The 8,772-nt window shown below is 32.8% G+C and overlaps 1 pseudogene; it reads right to left on the reverse strand.

Moving 5' to 3' along the window:
• Positions 1–4,178: 4,178 nt before the first annotated feature.
• On the reverse strand, positions 4,179–6,729 carry LOC143050889 (uncharacterized; annotated as a pseudogene).
• Positions 6,730–8,772: the final 2,043 nt, after the last annotated feature.

Here is an 8,772-nt window from a genome sequence, read left to right on the forward strand (position 1 = left end):
TGTAAATGCTCTACAACCAATTTTCATAAACAAATGTATATATGTTACAGCAAAATATCGTGAATGTTTGGGGTATTTATCTTTAAAATAAGTTCAAATGAATGAAGAGCACTACAGAAATAGAAGAGGGGTGGAAGATACCAAAGTGACATTCAAACTCGAAAATAAACTGACAAAGTTGCTTCAAATGAAAAAAAAACAACAGAAAAACAATAGTACACAAATCACAACATAGAAAACTAGAGACTGAGCACCACGAACCCCTTCACAACTCGTGGTGATCTCATGTGACCCGGAAGGGCAAGCAGGGACAGGATTGTAATTTTGACATAAATAGCATACCCGCTATCATCTGTGAACTACACGGATATTCCATAACAATCAACCAACTCGTGATGGCGTCCGTAAAACATATGAAGGGAGGATTTCAATACTAGTATAAAAAAGAATATGTAGAATGATTGCCAATTAAGACTATTCTCCACAAGAGACTAAATGACACATACATTAACAATCGTATGACCTTCAACAATGAGCGAAACCCATACCACATATTATGTTATAAGAGGCCCCGAAATGACCAATATAACGCATTTCAAACGACAGAACTAACGGTTAATCTATGTACAAAATAATAATTGGGAAACAAATCTGTAACGCATACACAATTATTAACAACACTGAAGTACAGGCCCCTGACTTGGCACAGGCACACAAAACTTGGAATTAGGTTTAATAGCTTCCTTGTGAGCAACACTCATTGTCATGGAAATCAACTCGGAGATATATCCTCAGTATACAGGTGTTGCTGGGTTTTTGCTGTACAGAAATGAAAAATTCACGATTGGAAAGCTGAAATCATCTCTTTTGGTTTTTGTTTTCTACCTACCCGCTTTGTTTTTTGTTTATTTTATGTCATTAAAGTTGTTAGTCAATAAATGAGACTTAACTGTATCTGGTGTATTCTGTCTATCGCAAGTTCATAACAGGTCATATTTAGCGACAAATGCACCTTGAGGAACAAATTTTATGCTCTCGAGGGATATGTGAAAGACAAGGAATGTTCTTATTTTATTAAAATTTATTATTAAAGCTTATTTTGAAAAATGGTAAAATATGTAATATCTTCTGTAAAGTTTTCTTCATTATTTATCTTATTCAGGATTTATAATGACAGCTGATACGACCAGTGTGTATTTCGAAAGCCCAGACAAAGTAGTTGTCACTGTTTCGGTAAATACAATAAACATTCAGTTATCAGGATATATATAGTCTCAATTATGCTTCTTTGACGAAAAGCTTTAACAAATCGCTATTTAGACAGTTATTATTCTGTGGCATTTACTTCGTACATATATAATGATTCTATAGGGGTATGTGTTAATGCGTTATATTACCAATTATTATTATAACAATCCTATGCTTGAGTCACCAGTCACTTGCTTCCCTTGGTTTTGGTTTCGATATAATCGATAATATGTTTTTACAGATAAAATTAAAATTATTTTAGTACGAATGATTTTAATTTTTGATCCTTTAGTCCAACTTACTGTCATTGCATGTGCATGTGTAGTTCAACACTCAAGTAGCTATACACTCGTTCTTGTACTAAAGGCATAATATACTATAACATGTTTCTAAGAGTAGCGCTAAGAATCATTTAAGGTATGTTTCACTCAACAGTTGGCTTTATTTAAATCATGTTAAAAAACTATATATTTCGGCTCATTTGTTTCAGTTTGGGAACAGCCAAATTTGTCGAATATAGTACACTTGGTAGAGATTTTAACAACTTGACAAATAACAATCCTATGCTTGAGTCACAAGTCACTTGCTTCCCTTGGTTTTGGTTTCGATATAATCGATAATATGTTTTTACAGATAAAATTAAAATTATTTTAGTACGAATGATTTTAATTTTTGATCCTTTAGTCCAACTTACTGTCATTGCATGTGCATGTGTAGTTCAACACTCAAGTAGCTATACACTCGTTCTTGTACTAAAGGCATAATATACTATAACATGTTTCTAAGAGTAGCGCTAAGAATCATTTAAGGTATGTCTCACTCAACAGTTGGCTTTATTAAAATCATGTTAAAAAACTATATATTTCGGCTCATTTGTTTCAGTTTGGGAACAGCCAAATTTGTCGAATATAGTACACTTGGTAGAGATTTTAACAACTTGACAAAAACCTCAGTTAATGTTTAAGAAAGTGATTCGCGAGGCAACATCAGTTATGAACTCATATTTTTTTCATGTTTTTTATGTTGTTACATGTGTACTATTGTTTGTCTTTTTAATTTTTATCCATGGCGTTGACAGTTTATTTTCAATTTATGAGTTTGACTGTCCCTTTAGTATCTTTTGTCCATCTTTAATGAACTCAAATGAGGAACCATAGGAAATATTCAGTTAAAAATAGTTTGGTTTCTACGACAAGATATTTTAAGACATAAGAAAAACCTAAGAGATATCATACTATAATTAATTACCCCCATACGATCCTTTTGTCTGAATAAGAATTATATATTGCGCTCAAATCAATAACGACATATAAATCAAAGTCAATAACAATAGGCTTTAACACTTTATTAATTTGTGCAAAATTTGCTTAGTACAAACACAGTAATGTTGATAGTTTGACAATTTTATAAAAATTTGCTCAGATGGTCAGTTTACATACCCCTGCACTATTTTTTAAAGAGAAATTAAACTAGTTAGAAATAATTCAAAATATTTACCAATGTTGTTTTGCTTCTTCTTAGAACCCTACTGATGGTATGTACAAGCTTTTAAGAACAGGAAATAACTATTGGAGTGTTAATATAACAGCTCAAACTTCTGTAGATTTTCACTACATTATAACAGAAGAGGCAGAAGATGGATACTTTTATACAATATCGGGAAAGCCAATCGTAGGTATGTACTATTATTATATAATATTAAACGATCCACACCCGTAAGATGGTTTTACTATAAGCAACTTGTTAATGTGATAAGATATGAAAAGTTTCTACTGTAACTATGTCTTTGAAAATTGTTCCTCATGAATGATAAACGATATATTATTTTTGTCACATCACACTGTCTAAAAAAGTACCGCAAGTGGTAACTGCTTATTCAGTTAAAACAAATATAGTACACGTAATTGTAGTACAGTCATTCCCAAAAAATGGGTACAATTCGAATGTAGACACTGTAAAAAAAAAATCTCAACTGAGCAGAGAGACAGTGCTGTTTTCTTCTGTGTCTATATCTAGTCTGTCTTTTTTTTTAAATTTTCACTCACACCATTTAAGTGTTTTTCAAATTTTGGCATTTTTTGAAAGACAAGGTAGGTATGAACGTATCGGAGGTTAGTGTTGTATAAAGTCACCGTGAACATTGCATCAGAGAGAAACACATAATGTAAACCGTGGCTCATGTGAAATGGCTTATATTTACCACCATAACAAAATGATTTATGCGCATTCTGCTGTATATATTGAGGGCAAATACCAATTTAAAGGTCTGAATTAAAATAGTGTTTAAAAATGTATTCGAATTAGTAGTTTTCACAACTTAATTAGTAATGAATTTAAACAAATAAAATGTAATGTTGTATACTATTCTAGTTTTATAATACAGTTTTACAGGAAAAACCCCATTATATATGCTCTGAATCACTGGTGTGAATGTTTTATGCTTGTAAATCCACATCCTTTCTTTGTTACGGAGGTTAATATCAAACCGGTATTCAAATTATGATACAAAGTAACGCACAACTCTTTAATGCTAGCTTTTCAAAACAAATTATTGACAATAAAACCTAAAAAAACTGTTTTCTATAAAATTCTATGTTTCTTTTAGTCAAATGGACTTGTTAATGTCACAATCTCCGTAACGATTCAACAACTTTCACACAGTAATATTTTTTTTACCTAAACCGAATAATGTTCACCTTAATTTTATATTACTTGTTACCAAAAAGTGAAAATTATTTACTATATTAGAAAAAGATATAATTGTGCACTGACATTAAAGATAAAATGTGTTATTTTCAAATATATTTTCTTGTAACGGAGGTTATACTTTCTCTGAATAACCATTAAAACATAAAAGAAAACAAAAATATGATAAAATTGTAAAATATTCTTTGCTAATATGATGTTCTACACATGTATCACTAGGTTTGCCAGTTAATATTTCAGACGATATACATGGGCAGATTTCAATTGGGTGTTTTGGCCAGGTCCTCTATTTTCTTTAACTCATTAACTGAAATAGTATATGTTTTTATCCTTTTTCCTGATGGGTTGGGAGGAGACAAGATAATGCATAAAATGTTGTCCAGTTTGATCCAGATTATGTCATCTTCCTTAGGCCATTTTAAACTCTCGCCATATCGACCAGTCTCTGTCATAAATTTTACTTGAACTTCTTTGTCATTTTCGTCAATATCTACAACTTGTCCAATGTACCATTTTCGTTCGTACATTGCTGCAACCCAAGTATCTTTCGAAAGTTTATCTAGTTCTATCGTGTGTTTGTTCAATTCTTCTTCTTCTTCTTCTACATTTCTACCCTCTACCGTCTCTCCCTCTTCTGAACTTTCTAGAGGTTCTATAACTTCTACAACTTCACTCGTGGCCGTGTCCTTTACAAGTCGATTGAGTGTGTATCCTTCGTAGGCCGATGTGGAAATATCTACAATACATTTGTTGCAATAGCATGATGTTACTCTTGAGTAAACTTCATTTATTCCATTTCCAATGACATAGTGTATTTTGAATGTTCCTTTGACTGCAATGGGTGTAATTCTTTCGGACAAAAACTTTTCGGAGATATCATAATCCTCCTGGTTATAAAATATGTATTTTACTTTACTCCCAGATTCCCTGGCTCTACGTGCCCATTCCATAAAATCGTCGGCAGACTGAATAGATGTCTTACCTTGCATAACGGCATTGTCGGCTGCTCTCTTAACACTTGCACCGAGTCCATCGCATGGCCCCTTGCCATGACCGCTTTGGCATCCCAAATTCTTCTTCATGCATTGCGATAAACTGGAAAATAGTTTTGTTCCTGTACTGACTTGTCGGGGAATCGCTAAGATAATGTATTCTTTTCAAATTTGGATTTTCTTCTACTAGGATACCTATCATTTGATTAAGGATCGTATAGACAGCTACAGCATTGTGGGACAATACATCCGAAGCAGCAATATAACTTTGTATTCTGTTGTCTTTACTCGCGGGATAATAAACTACCATAGTATGTAATGAGACCATGGCAGCATTCCAATATGCTGACTGGACTTCTTCAACTGAGACACAACCAAAGTTTTCTGCAAAATACATCCATATTAATACCTCCTTTTCTGGAAAATTTTCTCGAAGTCGTTTTAGCTCACTGTATTGGGTATGGACCCTATCAACATGATCTCTAAATTCTGCAAGATCTTTATCGAATTTGATGCAGAAGTCTGCTTTCGGTAACGTTTCTTCTATTTCTTTAAACCTCATTTTTGTTCCATCAGGAACTCTTTTCCACTGTGTAAACTTGATTGCTGTTGATTCAAGCATGTTTATCTGTTCTAGTATCTCTTCATTTGTAGGGAACTCCTTGATGAGTATATCAGGATTTTTAGAGCACCTCAAGCCTCCATTTGTTAGACCCTTTATTTTCAAAGCCAAATTCTGGTGTTTCGAACAAAGACATGTTTTTCGGTTTGCAAAGTCAGCGAGAATTATATGAGGTGGTCTTAACTTGTAAAATACTGTTCTTGATATATGAATTGTCGGGTTTTCCAGCTTGAACTTTTCGTACAAGTTCATTACATAATCGGACAAAACGTGTTTCTGTTTTGTTTCTTTGTTTGTTGTTTTGGTATCTTTCTTTCCTGGCAATGTAGTGCTGTTATCTTCTCTTTCTAGGAACTCAATAACTTTATGTTTGACCTGTTCACACATAGGTTTGCCTTTCCTTGCTTTTGACAAAGCACTAACCTTCTTTCTGTTAATACCAAGAGATCTACTTAAGGCTGATGAACACCGGTACTTGGAAATTAGGCCTGACCAGATAGATTTAATGCCTTTCTTTTTTTCTGTTTAACTGATGACTGAATGCTATGGAGCACTGTTAGAAAGTAGTAGTTTTTTTCTTACTTGTGCTGCTCTTTTCCTATCTAGTTTCAATGAATTGACTTCTGTTCTAGTTTTGGATCTAGGGGTCATTTCATTGACAGAAATGCCCGCCTCACTATCCATACTGGAAATGTCTGCGTCCTCCGCATCTGTAGATGTCAACATCATTGAAGGTTTCTTTTTATTCAAACGCTCAATTCTCTTCTGTAACCTTTTATTCCTTCTTTCTAGTTCTATATTCTTATCTGACAGTTCACTATTCTTTCTATAGGCTGTTCTTAACGATCTTCGGTATGTTTTTCTCACTTGCTTTCCCTTTTTCACGTTGGTGATTGGCAACTTGACTATCAGTGTAGACGAGGTGGAAGGTCCTGCAACTTCGATTGTTTTATTTTGTACTCGTTTGACTTTCTTGTAATGTCGTTTTGACTTTTTACACAGTTCTTCTCTCCTTTTCTTTAAAGCATCAGGGGTGAGTAAATGCGATGGAATATATGCATCTCTTTTTCTTTGAGCTTCTTTCTTGAGATATGCAACTGGTTTTTTGGCTTTTTGTTTCTCTCTATATCGTCTCTGTCTTTCTGCATTACTCAATGGCATTTTTTTTGAAGAAAAGAAATAATGTATTGATAATAATTGTAATGTTAACATTGATATAAAAAAGAATGGAAAAAACATTGTATTGATAAACACGCATGCGCAAGCAAGCAAAAGAACACGCACACAATCCATCCAACACTCACATACATACTATTTTGTATATATACTCGACCATGAAGTTTTTAAGTCAACTAATTTTCATTTCGAAAATTTCTATCCTCCGTAACGACATTTAAAACCTCCATAACGGACAATTCCATGTCTTACCAACATCAAACACATAAATGAATGTAAATATTGGAATTAAATGACTATCAAGACAACAGAATTAAATATTTTTCTTAGTACATCCTTATCGAAGAACAGTAAAGTCCTATTAGAGAAAAAAACATTTTTTCCTTAAATTTCTATCCTCCGTAACGTAAACCAATGATATCGTCTATGAATAACGCCCCTTTTTTTATCTTTACTAGTGGTAATTGATGAACTGACTTGGTATCTATAACAATGTACAAGAACTTTAATTGTAATGTTCGTGTTTGCATGTTTGAAAAAAAAAATATTTGCATAACCTCCGTTACATTGATGAGTTTTAAATAATCTTGATAATTTTTCCTATACACCGCTGTTAATGTTGTGATTGTCGTCGTATTTACACAAGTTGTGTTGTAGACTATTTTATATCCCTGAAAATAGCTGCTATAACTTTTATTATACGTTTTAATGTTGCTTAAATAATAGGGGGAAAATAAGTTAACCTACCTTTCTCAAAACAATAAAAATATTCTCAATATTTGTATTTTGTTCGTCTGTATCATATATGATAAAAGCTGTCTGCTACAAAAAAAAGCAGCCGCTGATACTGATAAAAACGTCCGACACCAAAACTGTAAAAACTGCGTCACGGAGGTTATATAAACGGAGGTTAGTTTTATTTACATTATTTTGAAAAATTGTAACAAAACTGTTGAGTTGCTTTCTCAAAACTGATAAATGAGAAGCTTTATGAGTGCTTTCAGTGAAATAATCATCGTTTGAGTTGTCATTGTTTAGAACGTTCCAGAATTCGCGTTACGTAGGTTAGATTCTTATATGCGACAATCGAAAAAAAGAGAAAAAGAAGATTTTTTTTCAATTTTTATTTCATTGCATCAAAGATTAAAGCCAGAATTTTAAAATTTGACGTATCAACATTGCTTAAAGTCATATTAGACATGTTTTCCAATCGTATAAATATGTTCTGGTGATTCCTGAAGATACGTTACGGTAGGTTATACGTTTATCGGCGACATTGGTTTATTGTGTGAAACAAAGTGTAAATAAATACTTTTGATTCTAAAATATTTTTGTGGTTGAAAAAATATATAAAGTGAGATAAAAAGTGTAAGTCTTTAAATGATTTAGATGGAATAAGGTATTTTAATTCACACCGATATTTGGAGTTTTTCTTGGCGACATGCATATTTGGTGTGATTTCCGTCTTATGAATGTTAAAATCACACAAATATATTTACGATTTACACCAAAAAAGGATATGATTTTATTTTAGTATACATTTTAATCACTAAGAACACGAAAAATATTATCAGTGACATATATTTAGCTTGCAATTTCTGGGTATATGCCGGCGACACTGTAATTTTGTAATTGTACCCATTTTTTTGGGAATGACTGAGTAGTTTGTCTATCGAGAGCACACCGGTGTGTTTCTTTTAATTTTCTTTTCTTGCGATTATAGCAGTTCATTTTTGTACATGATAATTTGTGGTCAATATAATGCCATGTTGCAATAACCAAATGTTATACATTTATACATATGTTGATTCTATCAGCTTTACGATGTCAGGTTTCAAATCTATACCAAGACGATTCCCGCGCTTATATGTAAATGCCACGAGCAGATATAGTTTGTATTGTTTAAGAGTCAGTGTTTGGAATGCAGGATGGCTTGGCTTTCTTGTTCAATTATCTCAAAGAAGATTGTTATCAGGTATCGTCGCCTTTTTGTGGCGTTTCACTAGCATCATTGAATGACAGAAAATT

The sequence above is a fragment of the Mytilus galloprovincialis genome, chromosome 11 (assembly GCF_965363235.1).
Source record: "Mytilus galloprovincialis chromosome 11, xbMytGall1.hap1.1, whole genome shotgun sequence".
Lineage (NCBI taxonomy): Eukaryota > Metazoa > Mollusca > Bivalvia > Mytilida > Mytilidae > Mytilus > Mytilus galloprovincialis.